The sequence below is a fragment of the Myotis yumanensis genome, unplaced genomic scaffold (genome assembly GCF_028538775.1).
Source record: "Myotis yumanensis isolate MYYU_CA2020_CCGP unplaced genomic scaffold, mMyoYum1.0.hap1 SCAF_1, whole genome shotgun sequence".
NCBI lineage: Eukaryota > Metazoa > Chordata > Mammalia > Chiroptera > Vespertilionidae > Myotis > Myotis yumanensis.
In genome coordinates this window covers 143,279,574-143,300,666 of record NW_027223752.1, presented here as the reverse complement: position 1 = coordinate 143,300,666, position 21,093 = coordinate 143,279,574, and the positions used below count along the sequence as shown (strand labels likewise).

The 21,093-nt window shown below is 37.4% G+C and overlaps 1 protein-coding gene across 2 annotated transcripts in view; it reads right to left on the bottom strand.

Annotated features, from left to right (window-relative positions):
- Positions 1–21,093, bottom strand: part of PLXDC2 (plexin domain containing 2) — a 413,522-nt gene that overhangs the window by 10,811 nt on the left and 381,618 nt on the right. The window lies entirely within an intron of this gene.

Here is a 21,093-nt window from a genome sequence, read left to right as displayed (position 1 = left end):
CTACCTAAAGAATTTCAATGTGAAAAAAAATGTTAAATATTAGTGTTGATACCCTGGCATTTGGCAGCTTTCTAGATTTACCAATTATATTCCAATGTCAGTGATTAATGGCTGCAGAAGAATTTTCATACCAGGTATGAATGAGTATTAGTTCTACTTTCTGGGAAAATACCAATCAAGGTAATTGCATTTTGCCTTCTAATAATATTATGTACTGTCTATGTAACATTATGTGGTCAGAATGCTTTATATGTGTTAGCTGATTAAGTCCATGATGTAAGTGGAACTGAATTATTCATATTTTTCAAAAGAACAAGTCAAAACTAAGAGAGAGGTAGGTAAAAAAATAGTGTGTCTCTGTTGGAACTAAAAATCATCATTGTTAGAAATATACAAAGCGTATCTAGGCAGATGGCCTTATAACTCATGGTTACTCCTGTCTGTGGGAAAATGCCAATATGCCACTGTACTCACTATTTATGACCCCTACTCTGGTTTCAGTAACTTCACAAATGGACTTCTGAAGCCACAACTGCCCTAGTCCTTCTTTGAGTCAAGCAGCACAACTAAGTCTTTGTTCTGAATCACCACGTTTCTAAGACCTACCTGGCCTATGGGTCCAGCTGGCAAGTATGGCCCGTGAACTAGCGCTAATGTACAAGCCAGATAATGAGAATGTTGATAATGATGCCTGTGAAAGTTATACTTTGTTAAGCTCCTAACAGTAGTTCATGCTTTGTACTAGGTGACTTATATATATGATCTCATTTGATATGCAGAACTCAATCATTTATATTTTGTTCACACTTGTAAAGTTAGTAACTGGCAGAGCCAAGATTTAAAATGAGATCTATCTACTTCCAAAGTTTATTCTCCCCATTGTAGAACTTAATTCTTAAAATTCAGTGGCTTGTGTATAGCTTATCTGAAATTTGTGAACATGGTTCTATTTTTATTTCAGTCTTAAAAATATACCCTTATCAACAACTTCAGTATTCTGTTAGTCAGAAACATTAAGTTAATTATTCTCTTTAATAGCTGAAAAGAATGCAGGATTAATAATGCTCATCATGTACTTTGTGAGCTCATCACATAAGTCCTCCAAATAAAGTACAAAAATTTTGGACAGTGAAGCTTCCTCTGTTAACATAATCGTAACTTATTTTCTGAATTAATTATCTTAAAATTTTCTCTTGATTTTTCCTACTATTTGTTATAAAAACACACACACAGACTTGCCCCATCAACATTTAAAATCACCAGAGATCCCGCCACTCACACATAATTTGCTTCAACTTTCCATGTCCACCGCTTATATGCATTTCTAGGAACAATGGATCATTGTACATACTGTTTTTAAGAGCTCTTTTTCCCCCCATAAGTAAACACTGAAAAAAAAGAACTATGCCTCTACAAAATTATTTTAAATGTTTGTAGTGTATATTATTTATAACTAAATGTTTTATATAATCCACTTGATATTTGAGGTAGTTTTCCAAATTTTTTGACAATATAAATAACATTACATTGACTAACTTTGCTGCTCATCTGATGAATATATCTCTTACTAGTTCCTTTAATAAACTCTCAGAAGTGGGATTATTGGGCCAAAGCAAATGCACAAAATATTTACAAAATCAGAAATGTCTAGTATGGTGCTAGGTGCTGTGTTGAAGGACATATGACCAAAGAAAGGTTTGGAACATACTAGTAGTTTCTGGTCCCTTTGGGAGTATGTACATGTACTCTTGCTATTTTTGTCTAGATTAAAATAAAATGCCTTTTTCGATAATGATATCTTAATAAAGCTTTTTTCTTTTTGTTAAATAACTTTTAAAAAATTTTTTTATTGTTTAAAGTATTACATGAGTCTCCTTTTTCCCCCATTGACCTCTCCCCAGTCACTCCCACCCCCCAGCACATGCCCTCACCCTCCTACTGTCTGTGTCCATGGGTTATGCTCATATGCATGCACACAAGTCCTTTGGTTGATAATGATATCTTAAAATTCATAATTGAACTCTAACAAATATCATACAACTGGGGTTTTAAAAATTTGGTCTGATTTTACATTCTTTTACATTTTCTTGATATCTCTAGCTTAGCCATAAGATACCAAAGAGTAATAACTTTACCAAAAATTCTGCTTTCTTTCTAGAATTCTTTCACATATAACACAAATTAATTATATGATCTTAAATCATCTGATTTCTCTGGGCCTTTGTTCCTTCACTTGTAAAATATTATCTAAGGGTTTGTCTTCTAAACTCTTAGGATCCTTATATCGGCTTGCCTGAGATAATTGCTTTTAACGTTGTGGGGAAAAAAAGAGTGATTTAAAAATTCCTCTGTATGGTGGTTCTTCTGATCATTGTCCCTCCTGCCTCTCTCCACGAACTTTTAGGATTTCTAAATTTAAGGGAAATCTATATAAATTAGTCCTAATTGAAATGCTTTTCTATGTCGATCTTCAGTCCTTCAAAAGTTTCCTTGTAAAAGAAAATAATGGGGGCAGGTCTCTGTGAGGGAATGTCTGAATAGTTGGTTCTTATAGGAAAATCTTTAAAGTTGATCCTATAACATGAGGCATCTATCCAGTGGACAAGGGGGTGTAGACACCTGATGTCTAGCACTGCCACAAAGTGTTGTGGTCACAAGTCTGCATTTTTATGTCTTTCTCAAGGCTTAGACATGTCTAAATCTGACTTCTTTTTAAAACAGTGAATTCACATTCCTGCAGAAACTGATAGGGGAAACAGGATCACCTGCTAGCAGGGCAGGATATATGCTGAAATTGAAAAATTCAAATCAGAAGGTAGTGGAATCCATTACAGAAATTCGGGAAGTAATGCCTTAAAACATTAGCGGGCATAATGCGTGGGTGATCTCTAATTTCATGCTGGAGAATTATTTATGTGATTAATTACATTCAGAAGTCAATGTTCACATTGATATGCCGGCTTGGGTGGGCTGTGCAATCAGGTATTCTCCCTAATTACTCCTTCAGTACTATTAATTTAACAGTCATCCAGATCTGTCTCAATGGTCTGTGGCAAGATAATTAGCTGAAATATACATAAACAAACCTGCAGGGTACCCTCAGTTAGCAGTGTACACACAACTGCAGCTGGAGACTTCTCTTCAAGCTCAGTCAGCAAAGCAAATAGTCCTTTGAGTTGGGTTAGATGAGCTTTGAAAGGAAGTTACTAGGCATGAGTGTAAAAGAAAACGGACCAGATTTAAAATTCAAGGCTCAGTTGGAAGACACTTGACAGGCAGCTGGCTGGAAACTTCTGGTGTTTTGTGCTGCCTTCTTCAGTCAACAGGGGGTCGTAGAAAGAAGCTGGGATCAGACTGAAACAGCATCTGTTAGTTCCCATCAGAGGACTTAGGTAGTCACATGATGTCTTTGTTACTCAGTTTCCCCATTTGGAAAATGAAATAAACTAGATTATTGTTTTTCAACTTCTTTCCTTTTTAAATTGAAAAAGTGTTTGTCACAGACCCTTTGTTCCACTGAAATCTTACCTTGTAACCCAAACCAGGTTGTGCAGAGTAGGTCTCCCTTCACTGGGAGGGAGGAGCCCCTGCTGACATGCTCTTCCTGAGCCATGAGGGAGCCTGTGGACCTTACACCTTCTCAGAGCATGTTTTCGGAAACTACAGAACTAAATCTGCATTTCTCAGGCTTGACTGTGCACACAAGTCACAAGGGATCCTGTTAAAATGCACGTGCTGATTCATTAGGTCTGGGGGAAGGTTGGGACTCTGCATTTCCAACAGGGCCCCAGTGCTGCTGCTGGTCCACACTACACACACACTTTGAATAGCAAGGGTGGTGACTGTCTAAGGTCTCTTCAAAGAGGAACATCTTTAAAAGTGAGTGGAAGAAACGGTATTGAACCCTGACCTTCCTGTGTCTCCCATGGGCTTCATGGGAACTGAACCCTCCTTGTACAGCTGGATTAACCTTTCCGTGATTAGCTTTGATAAAGTTTGTTCATGAAAAGAGATTCTTTTTTCTTTTATATAACTCTAGATTCCAAATATTCTCTATTCTCCTTATTTTGTGTTGACTATTATTTCAGTTTTAACAAATTACATGTCTGGGTTGCCAGATTTAGCAAAATAGAGAACACCAGTTAAATTTGAATTTCAGGTAAACAGTGAGTAATTTTTTTTTTTACAAGTTAACTCTTCTAAGGATAATTTTATTTATTTTTTATTTTTTTATTTTTTAAATATTTTATTGATTTTTTACAGAGAGGAAGGAAGAGAGATAGATAGTTAGAAACATCGATGGGAGAGAGACATCGATCAGCTGCCTCCTGCACATCTCCCACTGGGGATGTGCCCGCAACCCAGGTACATGCCCTTGACCGGAATCGAACCCGGGACCCTTCAGTCCGCAGGCTGACGCTCTATCCACTGAGCCAAACCGGTTTTGGCGACAGTGAGTAATTTTTAAAAACTATAGTTCATAGGACACACTTATACTAAAAAAAAACTACTCATTTTTAAATTTGAAATTCCAATTTGTCTGGAGTCCTCTATTTTATTTGGCAACCCTCTCCATGCGGAAACACAATGTTTTTGGGCCCTGGCCAGGCAAACTTGCAATCTAATTAAAAGAAACTACTCCTGTTTGTGGTTGTGCCTCTTTGCGTCATGGATCGTGGGTCACTTTTTCCTTAAAAAGAATCCTCAGATGGACTTGTCTGTCTTCGGGGCTGGCCAAGAATTCCAAAAATAACTAACGTGTGAAGAAAGCCCTAGTGTCCTTTCACACATTTTCTGCTCATCTGAAATTGGTTGCTCTTCTTCAGGTGGAAGCTGTTTTGTCGTCCTCTTCCTCAGCTTGCAATTACTTGCCATTAGTATGTTGCCTTCATTCTCGAACTGCCCTGGGTATGATCCTGAAGAATTAGTCAACATAACCCAGGGCTGGCACATGTCTGAGTTGAGAATCGTCCCAGAGCATGTAGAGAACAGCTACACACTGGGATAAAAGAGCCATCATATTACTTAAGGGATTTTCTAAAGCTAAAATATTCTTAAAACAAAAATTAAGTGCTTTACCATTAGCTGTTAAATTAAGTACATTTTTTTTTTCCATATGGGAAGAAACATCTTTTAATCATACATTTCAAACATTTAGTGTCCATTAGTTTTTTTCAGAGCCTTTCTTTCAGAGTGCTTCACAGGCCTCACTAGAAATAACATCACTGGGGGAGGTTTAAAAATGAAAATAAAAGTACTTAGGTTGAGGCCCATCTCAGCTAACTGATTCAGGATCTCTGATTGTGGACTATGCAGGTGTATTTTAAAAATTTCTTCAGGTCAGTCAGATGCACAGTGAGGGTTCAGAACCACTGTCAAACCATATTTCTCTTGGTCCCATGTCCATATCCCAGAGTGTCCCGCTCTGAGCTTTTGCCTGTGACATTCCCACTCATCTGTCCCATAATTTACTTCATTATGTTTGCCTATCCAAACACTATCCATTTCACATTATTTACAAGAAAGCTTCCTGGATCTTCACATATAGATTAGAAGTCACCTTTCATTCTCCTGCATTGTCTCAGACATTTCGTGGTACCTTTTCCCTCTTAGAGCACTCCACTATGCGGCTTACCCTTCATTCTTGACTCAATCCCTACTTGCTGGCTTGCTATGATGGTCTATTCCCTTGGACCTTTTCTATTTCTTTTTCCCTCTTCAATTTGCCTTCTTTCCTGGTTTATCAACACTAAATGTTAACATGTCCTAAGGTTTAGCTACAAACACTAAACTCTCTCTGTCCCTAGCATTCTTTTTTATTTTATTGGGTTTCAATTTGATTATATTCTCACCTTCATCCATTCCTTTTCCCCCATGCTTTTTTTTTAAGGCACAAATGTGATTTGACCATCAGCTCAAACCAAATCTGCTTAAAATCCACCCCTCATGTTCATTCCTAAACGAACTCTGTCTTCTGACATTTCTAATTCTGTTCCTGGAAACAAATTTCCCAGTTGCTCAGATTTTGTATTTTTCCTTCCTTCTTTCTTCTTCACCTCATGCATTCATTGCAGAGAATCAGGACACCCTCCACACCTTGACCACCAATTAGCTACAAAATTGTTGGAAACTGTTTAATTTCTTGGAATCTCAGTTACTGATCTGTAGAACAGCGATAAAATGTCTACATTTACAAACCTCGTTGGGAAGTAGATGAGAATAAAAGATGATTGGTTGTAAGCACTTTCAGACACAAACTTCATGCAAGTGAAAATTGCTAAGTTCTATCTTTTTCATTCATGTGGCTCTTGAATTAGGCCCATTCAATGGATACCCTAATTCAGCTCTCAACTATCAAGTCATACATGGATTATTGATACAGCCTTCTAATTCTGCTCAAGTATTCTTTTACTCTACTAGCTTTCTCCACCCCCTTTCTATTTTCAAATTATATTTGAAAATATACCTGTCAATAGATATTAAGATATAGCTGAATAAGTTGATTCCTCTTGTCCTTTCTCAACTTAATGCTGTTCTGAAATCATGTACTTCTCTTCCATGTAAAATGTCATCTTCTCCTCTTTGCTTAGGCAGAGCACAACACTTTTCAAGACTGTTCAAATACTACCTCTTAAATGAAATCCCCCCTGATTAATCTCTCTATCTTTCTTAAGAATTTTATGGTATTTAACTGACCTCTTTATTCAGCATGGCTTATACTTTTGATGTTTGTTTTATTATTATTGAATTCATATGTGGCTATTTGGCTTTACAGTTTGTATGTTCTATATGTCCACATATATAATAGACTGGGAAATATGATTACACACAGGGTGACCATATGACATTGTTTTAGAGTGGGAGAACTATTAACAATTATATCAGACAGCGGATATAAACTGGGACAGTCTAGGCAAACTGGGATTAGATTTACTCTAGTTACACCTCTGTGATATTAATCACATCTACCAAATTGCACTGCATAAATAGGAGCTTTCGTTGTGATTGATTTCCCGTGATACAAGCTGAGAAATTTCCAGTCTTCTTTAGCGTTAGCTCATAAGATTATGTTGATACTGCATTTGGCAGTACCTCTTGATTTTTTGAACCACATTGCCACAGTGGTTGTTTTCTACTAAACTAGAATAATAATTTGCTATTAGATAGGCAATTTAATCTGAGGAAAAGTAATTTGCAATGAATTTACAGGCCAGTTTGTTGTTGCACAGTGGCTTGGTTAAAAGACAAGATAATGTTGCTCTGGCCATAAATGTTCTAATAAAAGTCTAATGTGAGTTAGTGTGACTCGGCACGACTGGCTGTATTCCTTAAGAGGTTGTTCTCATAAAGTTCCTTGTATCTGAGCATCAATGTGTTTCTCACATTGTGAGGTCAAACAAAAGCTGGCAAATTAAGCTCTATTTACCCATGACTTAACAATGGTAGTCAACTGTTTTCTGTCCTAAAATGTTGTGTGCTTTAATCCATATTTAATCACAAGATTATAACACAACCCAATAAAATCATTTATGTCATCAAATTTAAGAGTAGACACTAATCATTTGAAGACTATAGCATTGGACCCTATATCATTTATTAACTATAAAACCTTTTACTTAGAATACTTTACTATTATACCCACTTTTCATTGAAAAACATTATAGGCAATTGTTATCCTATCTGCTGAGATGAATGAATATTTATCGTAGGCTTATAAAAGCAGCAAGGCAAGGCATATTTATCGTCTCTTTATAATTTGGAAGTCAGTCAGAGATAATGATTTATTCCTTTAAGAGGAGATTCATAGAAGAAAGCTAACTGGTTGAATCTCTCCTCTTAGCTCCTCCTGATAAAGATTGGGGATCTACACCCTGTCCTGTCTGGAAAACAAATTTGCACCTCTTTGGAATGTGACTCAACTGCATAATTTACCAGCACAAGAGAGTTTCAAATGAGAAGAAAAAAAGCACTTTGTCCATCAGTAGTGATTATAATATAAAGACACAAAGGACCACAGAGTTAAATAACATAGAAATGTGGTAAATGCCAACTTAAATTTCAGAAAATATGTTTGAATACACATTATTTAAAAATTCCCTAAGGCTCCTTGGCAGAGTGTGAAAGAAGGAAACAGAGTCACAAAAGTGATTTTGAATGATCAAAACAGTTTCAATCTTAGGAGAAAGAAAGAAAAAGCATGAAGACAGAACGCAAAACGCAGAGGACTTTATTTCTAAGTGGAAAATGCCAAGTATGCTTTGCTTCTCCTACCGATATAAAGAAAGCATGTGTATTTGACTGTCAACTTCTCCTCTTAGTAACATTTAAAAAGTTCATTTGTGGAGAGGACTGTGGAAGAAAGGAACAAACAGCACTTGGTATCTGGTTCTATGTTACTTTCTTCTGTTTCATGTATCCCCTCATTGGGACAGGCTTGTTTAAAGCACTTTACAATCAGTTCCTTTCCTGATAAAAGCCTTTGTTTTTATGCAGACTTTTTACAAAAGACAAACTGGAGTCTCGCTTGCCATTCTGAGACATGAACATGAAATCTAAGGCATTAGCCAATAATATGAATTTCCTTAAAAGTTGCAAAGTTGGTGCTCCTTCCCAATCTCAGGTTATTGCTGCATAAATACTTGTACTCTCTGGATAGGAGAATGGTATCTTCCTCGCTGGGTGGGTATGCGTTTATTTTTTCACTTTGTGTTACTCAAAAAAGAGATGTCTTCAAAAACTGCAAGCATGTACAGTCATGACTTCTATTTTACTTTGCTTTTGTTTTGTATCTTTCAACTTTGGGAGAGGGCACAAGAACATGCTACACTTACAGGGACAGAATGAACCTTAAATTCATTAATTACAGCTCAACCTGCTATATAATATATAAATATACCCTGTGTACTGGCCTGAGTGCCACTTCTGAGTGCCTCTGATTATTAGAAAGTCTTTTTATTGAGCCCATATTCATATCTTCATAGCTTCTCCCCAGAGAACCTCGTGTCCATCCCTCAGATCCATCCAGATCAAGTCAAATACTCAATCATGTGACAGCCAGTTAACAACTGGTGAGGAGCTATATTGCTCCTCCTTTTATACTTATCTGTGCTAGAAATTTCCTTTTCCTTCATCCATTTCCTGCATGGATCAGAGGTCCCTAATATTCTTAATCTCTCCCCTCTGAACACATTTTAGGCTGGCCATGTTCCCCTATAAGCATGGGGTGCAGAATGCACCCTACACTTTGGTGAGATGCCTTCCTGTCTTTTAGGAAACATGTTACATCTTTAACTTGACAGTCACATGCTAAATTATACATTTTGATATTACTTTTCTCACTAAAATTCAATCTTCTTTACTTATCCTCCTCTACATCAAATTTCCTCCATATCAAACTTGTATATATTCGAGATTCAAGTACAATTATAAGCTACTGAATCAAATATATTTCAAAGTCAACATCAAGGGAAATTAGAAAAACTAAGGAAAAATATGTGTGACATAAATTGAGATGTAAAACAAAATATATAAAATTAAAAGAGGATCACTCCTTATTAGAACCATAGAACTTTACATTGCACTAAGATTTTGAAAAACTATCATATATTTTTCTTTTAATAAAGGAAAAAGTTTTCTTCTTTTAACAAGTATCATTTCTCCTTCAAAGTCTTTGGCAAAGACAACACTTGGCACAGAGTCAGTGTTCATAAAAAGCTTCTTTTGAACAGATGAATGGCTTTTTCATTAAAATATAAATAGCTGAAAGTAGAGAAGGTAGTAATATAACTAATAATTCTGACTAACATAAAAAGGGGTTTTAACTTTGAATCAAAATGATTTTGTTTATATAAGAAAGATTTTATAGAGTCATCACCTCAAGAAAATAGAGCAAACTAATCTTACTCTATTTGCAAATTAAAAGTACTTTTGGCTAATCTCTTCTAATAGAATTACCATTAGTGTGATTATTTCTGTCATTTAAAATACATTTTCTTATATTTTTAATCCCCTAGATTCTGAATTTTTTTAACACCTGGAACTAAAATCCAAAATTTTAATCCTCTACCAATCACAAATCACTTTACTATTATTTATATAACAAAGCATGTCATAATAATCAACTTATTTTTAGTTGTTTTGTATTTCTGCCAGAAAAAAAAAATTATTGTATGTGGAATTAGTGGGAAAAATAATCTTATAATTGAATAAATTCATTATTATTGTGAAGCAATAATTACTGCTAAAATTAAAGTTCTATTCCTGTTTCCACAAAGGAGATTACTTAAGTATTTATTTTAACAAAGAACAGTTACCAAAGTCACAAGGAAGAAGTTACTCAACAGTTGATACTGTAAGTGGAATAATCTCCTTTTAAAGAGGTAACAGAGGAAAGGATCTGAACACTTAAAACATATAACATGTACTTACAGATGCTCATGTGGATTATAGCTCTGCAAGTTTTTATGTATTTATTCATTTGGTTCTTTCATCTACTACCTTCCCTGCAGATATTTCATATTATATTATATATATATGAAATTATTATATATATATGAATAAATTATATGTATAATTTATTTCATGGCTTTATGCACCATTAAAAATAATAAGTTAGGGAATAGTAATTAAGGAGGAATTAGAGCAGAGAACTCAGTGAGGTTTTAAATATTTTATTTAGTAGTTTTAATAGTTGTTCCCAATGAAGGGAAGAAAACATTTCAATAAATTAAAAACAATATTTTAGTTTTAGGAATTTAAATTAAAATATGTTACCTACAAGATTTAACATCTTAGAAAGAAAGTGAGAAAAGAAAACCACAGAAATCCAGTGTCTTAAAAAAGAAGAGCAAAGCAGTTTCCCCTATTTTCCCTTATATTTTACTAGGTTTCTGGAAAAATGCCATCTAATTAAACAGCTTCTTTAAGGAGAGTGTCAAACTATTACAGCGTAAGGTTTAGCATAATCTTTCCTTCCTTGTAGCAGTTCATCAAAAGTGAACGCCATCTTTTGCCTCCTTTAAAAAATAAAAATATTACGTTTCAACCAATAAATTTTTCCTTGAGTTTTCTTTAAGACTGAAATAAGACTAAGGAATACCTTAAGGGAAAAACTCTTTTTTTAAAAAAAAAATATATCTTTATTGATTTCAAAGAGGAAGGGAGAGGGAGAGTTAGAAACATCGATGATGAGAGAGAAACATCGATCAGCTGCCGCCTGCACACCCCCTCCTGGGAATGTGCCCACAACTGAGGTACATGCCCTTGACCGGAATCGAACCTGGGACCCTTCAGTCCACAGGCCGACGCTCTATCCACTGAGCCAAACCGGTTAGGGCAGGGAAAAACTCTTATATAAAAACACGTGACTTCAAGAAAAAAATAAGGATTCGTAGATCTAGGAAACTACTTCTGTATTTACTATAGGTTAGGCAACAGATCTTCTTGACTCCCAAGTGCTATTCATGTAGCAGCTGCAAAGCAAAATGCCAGACTTACAGTAAACACTTTTTCCCCTCCCATCAGGAACCTTGAAATCTTTGCCTGGCTCCTTTCTGGCTTCTCTCCTGGCAGAACTACTGATTGCCAGGAAAAGCGGAGGCCACAGCTATCTGTCTTTCTTTTTTTCTTTTTTTTAAAAAATATATTTTATTGATCCTTTACAGAGAGGAAGGGAGAGAGACAGAGAGCCAGAAACATCGATGAGAGAGAAACATCGATCAGCTGCCTCCTGCACATCCCCCCTGGGGATATGCCCGCAACCCAGGCACATGCCCCCGACCGGAATCGAACCTGGGACCCCTCAGTCCACAGGCCTACGCTCCATCCACTGAGCCAAACCGGTTTCGGCTATCTGTCTTTCTTTAATCATATTCTCCATGGGCTCTTGTTCTCCACAAATATTTATTGGGATGGGGAATCCCTTGAGTGGTAAACTGCTCAAAAGACTGTTGTTATGCTATTGCTGTAGCAACATAGCTTGCAGGCCCAGAATAAGCAATTCTGAGTTCAGGTCTCATCTCTGAAACTGGGTGTCACATGACCCAAGCAGATTTTTAGCCTTCCTGGGTTTCTAATTCTTTATTGGAATCGACTCCAACAAAGGTATAGAAAGAACACTTCCCACTTAGGTTCCAGGAATGGAGGGCTCTGCTCATTTGAATTTATCTGGATTTTATAGCATCTAGAACTATACAATAAGTGGGGTGCTTGGAATGCACTAAAGTTACAGAAGAGATAAGAATTGTCTTTCCGAATATTGACTTTGGTAGAAGACTGGGAGGGATTTTTTAAAATATCAAATAAATGTGTCTATATTATAGAGTAATGCAAAAGTCACACAAGTTTTTAAGATAAAATATAAAATTCCAAGGAAATGTATCTGTGGTAGAAACTTGGGGAATTCATAAACTTTATTGAAGAAAAGTCACAGAATCCCTGGGTTGCATGGATGCTGAGCTTTCTTTTTGTTTTACTTAATAGCTTATGATTTTGCTGATAGAAAATACTGGGCAATTGCACCAAAGGCAGATATTTTTGTCCCCTGGCAATAGCAAGAATTTTAAAGCATAATATAAACAATGACTGGTATTTAGACATTTATGTTCAGGTTTTATTGTTAAAACTATTGTGCAATTTTTAATTCAAATCAGCACACACAATTTAAGAATAGTAAAACTGTTTTGTCCTTCAGGAAAAGCAACTGTTTTGGAGAATGGTCATTTCTATTTTATTTACTTTTTAAATAAATATATATTCAGAACTCTATAAAAAATCCTAAAGATGAAATGATAATAATAACAGCAATAATTGTAATCTCTCTTATTACCAAACTAGTGGCCTGGTGCATGAAATTTGTGCACTGGGGCGGGGGTTGTCCCTCAGCCCGGCTTGCACCCTCTCCAATCTGGGACCCATTGGGAGATGTCCGACTGCAAGTTTAGGCTGATCCCTGGGCCTAAACCGGCAGTCGGACATCCCTCTTGCAATCTGGGACCTCTGGCTCCTACCTGCTCACCTGCCTGCCTGCCTGATCGCCGCTAACCCCTATGCCTGTCAGCCTGCTCACCCCCAACTGCCCTCTCCGCCAGCCTTTTTGCCTCCAACTGCCCTCCTTGCTGGCCTGATCACCCCCAATTGCCCCCCCTTGCTCACCTGATCGCCCCCAACTGCTTCCCACTGCTGGCCTGCTTGCCCCCAACTGCCCCCCCTGCCAGCCTGCTAGCCCTCAACTGGCACCCCCCCCCCCCGCTAGCCTGCTTGCCCCTAACTGCCCCCCCACCAACCTGATCACCCCCAACTGCCCTTCCTCCTGGCCTGATCACCCCTAACTGCCTCTGCCTCAGCCCTGCCACCATGTCTTTGTCCGGAAGGATGTCCAGAAGGTCTCCCAATCTAATTAGCATATTACCAAGTTTAGGCACAAATGTCATCACAGACTCTTATATTCTTGGTTATTAGAGTAATAATATCTTATTGCTCAAAAAAGATAACTGTTTTTCTTCAAGCATTTTATGAAGACTGCTTCTTTTATAAAACTAAACATTCAACTAGAAATGCATACCTAGATTAATATGATTATCATCTGTCTTCACCTACTAGAATGTAAGCTCCATGAGGCCAAGGATTGCCTCCTTTCTATTTTTATTGGCCTCTGTACCTTGGGTAACTTGCTACATAATAGGAATTCAACAAATTTGAATACTTGAATGAATACTTAATTGGTCAATATATAAGATAGCTTTGTCAGCCATCTCCTTCCTCACGCTTCTAATCGCCTCTTCCCCATGCTGAAAATCACTTGGTTTTCCACTTTTAAATGAATTTGGCAAGGTTTAACCAAGGAGGTAAAATATCTGTACTTGGAAAACTATAGGGCATTGCAAAAAGTAATAGAGGAAAATACAAATGTTCATGGATTGGAAAAATTAACATGATTAAAGTGTCTATAATAGATTGACATACCTTTATGTGGGGCGGGGGGGGTTGAGAAGAGATAAACCAAAGAACTTATATACTTACTAGAGACCCACTGCATGGAATTTGTGTACAGGTAGGGTCCCTAGGCCTGGCTGGTGATCAGGGCCAATTTGTGGGGTGACTGGTGGGGTGATTGGGGGGTGCCCGCTGACACCTGCCTTGGCCAGCCTGGTGCTGCCCACTTGCTGGCCCTGCCCCCTGCTGCCCGCCACCCCCACAACCATTGCCGGTTGGCCTCCCTCTGAAGGGTGACGTGGGGCAATGAGGGGGGCCCCCGCTGGCACCCGCCTTGGCTGGCCTGGGGCCTGCAAGCTGGGGGCAGCTCGTGCATTGAGCACCTGCCCCTTGGTGGTCAGTGTACAACATAGCAACCGGTCATTTCACCAGTTGTTCTGCCTTTCGGTTGATTTGCATATTAGGCTTTTATTATATAGGATATTCATAGCCTATGGACATGGGCAATAGATTGTGAAGACCTAGGGGGTTGGGTAGGAGCTGGAAATTGGAAGATGAAGGAGAAGGTAAATAGGAGATATCAGTACTACTATCAATAATAAAAATGTATTTTAAAAAATACATGGAGTAATACCCTTGTAATACTTTAAACAATAAAACAAAATTTAAAACAAAAAAAAAATATGGAGTAAATAAGAATTTCTAATCCTCTCTTCTCTTCAAGGTTTCCTTTATAAACCATCATTGTCCAATAGAAATATAGTGTGAACCTCATACATAATTTTATGTGTCTAGTTTCCAGATATAAAAGTGAAATTAATTTTAGTAATATATTTTACTTAACCCAATGTACCCAAGTTATTTTCATTTAAACATGCAATTACTATAAAAATTAGTGGGATATTATATATTCTTTTTTATTCAAACTTTGAATTCTTGCATGTATTTTACACGGGTCTCATTCAAGACTAGCTACATTTCAAGTACTAAATAACTACATAGGGGTAGTGGCTACCACATTGACAGCAGAGCTCTATAGCCTGTATTTTCTCCAATCCTGAGGGTAAGAATTATAATCTATGTAAAGGCAAGCTCCATTGCCATTGAAATCTCAGAGGCACTGTTTCTATCATGTTTGCTTTCCTCTCTACTATCTTTAAACAAGTTCTTAGAACTGATTCCTTTCTCTCTGAGGGTGCTTCCAGTACTATTTTGCAGCCACTGCAGCAAGATGAGAATTCTTAATTTTTACTTTCATATTATTCAAAACAACAACAAAACCCGCCAATATTTTACTCATAGCATCTATTTTTTTAAGGTATTGATCATCTTGATCATTAGGGTCATGGACATTTCTCTTCTTTTATATTAATACTAGAGGCCCGATGCACAAAGATTTGTGCAAGAATGGGCCTTCCTTCCCCTGGCTGCCAGCACTGCCTTTGCTACAGCCGAAGCCACCTTTCTGCCTTCGCTCCAGCATGGAGCTGCCTTTCTGCCTTCCTATGCTACCCAGAGGCCTGGAGCAGCTGGGGCGGTGCAGAATGCCTGTGTCGTCTCCATGGCGATGATGCAAGCATCCCGCCCTGCCATTGGCCACTCAGCACCTGCATATGCAAATTAACCCACCATCTTTGTTGGGTTAATAGCATACTCATTCCTGATTGGCTGGTGGGCGTCGAGAAAGTATCGTCAATTTGCATCTTTCTCTTTTATTAGTGTAGACTAGAGCCTGGTGCATGAAATTCATGCATGGGTAGGGTCCCTAGGCCTGGCTGGCGATCAGGGCTGATTGGGGCCTTCCTTCCCCTGGCTGTCAACTAGGGCTTTCCTCCCCGCAGCTGCTGGCTGCTGGCTACTGGCTGCTGGCTTCTGGCCAGGGCCTTCCTTCATTCTGTGCCGTCCCCTGGTGGTCAGCGCACGTCATAATGAGTGGTCAAACTCCCAGTTGGTCAAACACCCAAGGAGACAATTTGCATATTAGCCTTTTATTATATAGGTTAGAACAATCAAATATGTACATAAATGTTTAAAGACCAATTATTATTTAAAATACTAAGAAAAGTCAAGGGCAGTGTTGAAAATAAATTCTTTTGCTAATTTTGCTTGTCTAAATTATTTTGTTTATAGTTCATATAGAATACTTCCATGGGATTTTTTATATGATTATTGCTTTTTAATATTATTTTCTTTACCTTCATTTAGATTACATTTTATGTATATTATTTAAAAATCTTAGTGTTATGTGACATTAAAATTTATTATAAATCATAGAACGTTCATCAAACATAATGTAGAACCTAAGACATATTTAATTCTTCTAAAAAATTAAAGACAGAGTGTCATAAAAATTTATTAAAAATTAAAGGATACATGCTTATTTGAATGTTTTCTATTTTGTTTCAAGATAATAAACTTAAAAAAGATTTTAAAGCATGTTAGTTGCTTTTGCATAATAGAATAAATTTGGGTCAAAATCAAATGTGTTTTTAAAAAATTACTGAGAAAAGCCAGACAGATAAACATGAAAAGAAAGCCATTTAGTAAAATGTCAAAAAAATGCTCAATGTAAGATCTGAAGAGGATGATGGAGGAATACAGAAGATAAGTTCATGAAAATAGACTGTTATGCCAGATAAAGACTGAATGTCTTAGGAAAATGGAGCTCTTGTACCTTGTCATGTACATAAATGCACGGCATATAAATAATTAATTCAGTTATTGTTTAATATACAATATATCGGGTGATGATTTGCTTTATTATCAAGGCTTCCTCATCCTCATCTACTTTTCTCTTGGTTTTATTTACTTCATTGGATTTAGTCATGTTTACTTAGAACTCAATATAAGAATGTATTTCTAGATTAGATTTTTAATTCTCACTTTATTCCATTGCCTATCTACAAACAAGAAGTTTAAAAGCTGAAGGCCATGTAAACACTTCACCTGAGGAAAAGTATTGTATCCACAAAATATATAATAATTGGTCCAAATTTTCTGCAAGAACAAAACATAAATAACAGCCACTGTCTTTAGCATCACTATAAATAAACACTAACGACAGTAGCTATGCAAATTAGTGTACACATTTTGGCAACATTAATTAAGTACCTTTAAACTCTTTATTTATTTCCTTTTATTCTATTTTTGGGAATCTATTCTAAGTACACAATGTATGCCCATAGGTATACATCTTCCTACATTTCTACATACAGTGAGGCAACATGGCCCAGTGGTTAAGGATATGGTCTCCTGAGAGCCTTGCCTCAAATTCTGACTCCCCCACTAACTAACTGCATGATGTGGAGCAAGTTACTTAAATTCTGTGCCTCAGTTTCCTCATATATGACAGGAGATAATCTTAGTGCCTCAAAGTCTTTGCGATGATTAACTGTGGTGATACGCATAAATCACTCCCACTAGTGCATTTAATAAAATTACAGTTACCATTATTATGTTCATAATGGGGCTTATGATAGCAAAGAGTGAGAAGATCTCCAATGCTCCACAGTACTAAATTGGTTGCATGAACTCTGCTACATGCATTGGAAGATAAAGTCATTAAATTGTATCACAGTATACACAGTGTTTAGCACAAGAACTAATTCCTGCAAGTGTTCAGTGCAGTTTGTATTTCATTGTGATGTACACAAGATACACATTGGATCACATTTAATATCACTGAAATTGGGGTGTCTCTTATGGTCATGGTGTAATGGATACTGTGTGATGCATGTTGCATTTGATGTATCTGTGGTAGGCAAAATAATGGCTTCTCCAAAATGTGCATGTCATAATTGCCCAGATCTGCCAGTGGTACCTCATATGGCAAAAAGAAGACTTTGTAGCTGTGTTTACATTAAGGACCTTGGGATAGGGAGATTATCCGAGATTACCCATTTGGGCCCAAGGCAATCACACGGGGCTTTATAAGAAGAAGGCAGGGGTTCAGAGTTAGCAGTAAAAAATGTGATGACAGAGCAGAAGTTGGAATGATGCAAAGGGGCCAGGGGCCAAGAGATGTGTGCAGCCTCTAGCAGCTGAAGCCTGAAGCCTCTGGAAGAAACCAGCCCTGCTGACACCTCTGACTTTGTCTCAGTGAGACTTGTTGTAGACTCTAACTTCCAGAGCTGTAAGATAATAATTGTGTCCTGCTTTAAGCTACTAGCAGCAACAGGAAACTAATACACAATCTTAAAGTGGACGAAACAAGCTTCTCTTTTACTTAATAGGCAATGTTACGCCCTCAGTGCTTTCTGAATTGCCACTTAGCATAAAAGGACATCAATGAAGAGCTATGGAATGAATACTGAATGAAATAGTATACAGCCATTATAAAGATGTTTACAAAGAGTTAGTAAAACAGGAAAATGTTATTTGATAAGAAAAGAATGTCAATTTGCATTTCAGTGACATCACAGTTATATTAAATAGGCAAATATCAAATTATGCATATAAGAACTCCAAAAGAAAATAAATTAAAATAGTAAGAGTGATTGTTCCTGCATGTTGGGACTGTAAATGACTCTTTTTATCTTCTTTTTGCATTTCTGCAAATTTTCTATAATGAACAGGTATTGTTTTCATAATGCAAAAAAGTACATCAATTTTATTTAAAATTTAGATATATAATATGGGATAAAAAAGCAATTTATACAATATTGGTGCATTCCATCTCTTTGTACACAAATAAATCTCATTTAATTGGTAATTCAGCCCGGCCAGTGTTGCTCAGTGGTTGAGCATTGAGCCATGAACCAGAAGGTCATGGGTTGTGGGCTTGATCCCCAGTGTAGGGCATGCAGGAGGCATCTGATTAATTATTCTCTCTCCTCATTGATGTTCCTATCTCTCTCTCCCTCTCCCTTCTTCTCTGAAATCAATAAAAATATATTAAGAAATAATTGGTTATTCAAAGCCTTCAAATTCATAGATCTGTTATTTCACTAACTATGCAGTCATCATGAACCTGTATTTTGTTTTGCAAACATGGGTCAGCTTGAATAATAGTAAAGTTATAATTATCACCTTCAAAAATCATCCACTGAGCAGCCCCTGGGAGCTGCATGAGGACAGCAGGGTGTCAGAGAGGTAATGATTTAAGTAGACACTGATAGTTGACTCAGTTGGAAGGAAAAAAGGCCAAGAGGGAAAAGCTGGGAACCTGCAGAATGATTCAGCTTCACTTGAGTGTAGAAAGACAAGACAGTTCTTCCCAGGGCTAGGGCTCGTTGACGTTGGGGAAGTCTTCTGCCACTCAGAGCCGTGGTCTCTTCTTTTGTGTTATGAGGGAAGAGGACCAAATTATCTCTCTTTGTCCTTCTAAACATTCTATAAATACACGCATGTGTAAGTATTCACACAAACACATGGACATCTAGGCTCTGATTATAAAACAATGAGACTGATTAAAAAAGGCAAATGCCAGAAAAATACTTTCACTATTCTATGGTCTCATTTTTTATTCATACAGGGCTGCTGTGTAAAGCAGGTCTTTTGCACTGTGCAATTTTCCGCTCGTACCATCACCATCAGATATTTCACAGTATCTTCCTTTTTACGATGTCAGAAAATACCCTGCACAGTGTATTAAAAGGCTTTAACATCTGAGGGGTTACAGCAGCAGCCTGTTGTCTGGTTAGTTGCTGAAGCTTTACAGCTTGTCACTTGTCAGCTCTCTGAGGCATGCATTCATGACCTCAGGGAAGCTTTCTGCTTCCTTCTGTGAAAATCCAGTACATTAACAACACTTAACAGCTTTCCAACTAAGTGCAGTGCCTGATAATTTCTCCATTCTTATGATTTTAAACAAGATGCTATTTCTAGAATATGTCATATGTAAATTTTTAGTGGAATCTTGAAATGCCCTAGTATACTTTTTCCCCAGGAATATTAATGGGATACCTCTTATTTGAAAGAAACTTAAGTGATTTACTCCAAATCTTACAGAACTTAGAAATCTGTAGGGTGCAATAAATCATGTGCATACTTTACTTTAATACAGAACAGAAAAGAAAATGCAGGAGAAAGATACAATTATATTACAATGAACAGAATCTCAGAGGAGAAATAGATTATGCCCAGCTGTCCAGAAAGAGATGGTTCAGGGAAGCATACAGGGTACATGGCATTGGAGACTGTTTGGATCTTAAATTCAAGAACTGAGGTGGAAGTGGGGGGGCTTTCTTGGTAGAGGAAACAGAATAAGCAATGCCTTGGTGGCAGGGAAAATTTGGGGTGTGCAAGGAGAAGAGCAAAGAGTGAAATCTGATGTCACTCTCAATTTCAAGTTGGGGAACCATGGGTTACAGACTGAAAAGATGGGCAAGATCCAGTTCTCCAAGGCCTTAAATGCCGACCTAAAGAAGCTGCACTTGGTTCTACAGACAGTAGAGAGCCATATAGGGCTTCTGAGCAATTATTTAATCGTCTTTTCATTCACCTCTCTTTTTTAAAGGAAACAAAGGTAATTTTGACTCTGTACTTTAAAAGGAATTATAATTTCTTATTCAACAAGTGAACAAAATTCTAGGGAACCTTTCTGTTTATCAATCTATGAATTAGAAAATATTTAAACTTTACATGTTTGAAACTCTGAAGGGAAAGATTTCCTTTATTGCTCTAGTATTTATTTGGTGTTGGAAGAGCAGTGAGCCTATTAAGATGTGGAATGAAAGCTGCACATAGAGGGGGCTCGGGAAGCTCACTCATTTGGAGGGTAGAAGGTGACTTGGTCACCTCAACTTTATCCTATGGGCTCCAGCCTTCCCAGTTCAGGCCTCTGGCCAACAGGATTTGGTTGTAGCCCTTTATACTCAGACCACGGTCCTTCACCTGAATGATCCAGGGCACTGGCTCCAAATCTATATTCTATGCATAGGAACACAACACTGATTCACCATGGTGCTATTTTTTGTGATTGTATGAGTGTATGTGTGTGTGTGTGTGTGCGTGTGTACGTGCACGCACACACACACATACACATCTATATCCTATATAATAAAAGCCTAATATGCAAATTGTCCCTTTGACCAGGAGTTTGACTGCTAGCTATGATGTGTGCTGACCACCAGGGGGCAGCACGGAACATGGTGGGCATTGGCGACATGCTGTGACCTCTCATTGGCTACCTGGGGGCGGGGGTGATAGGGACAGAGGTGT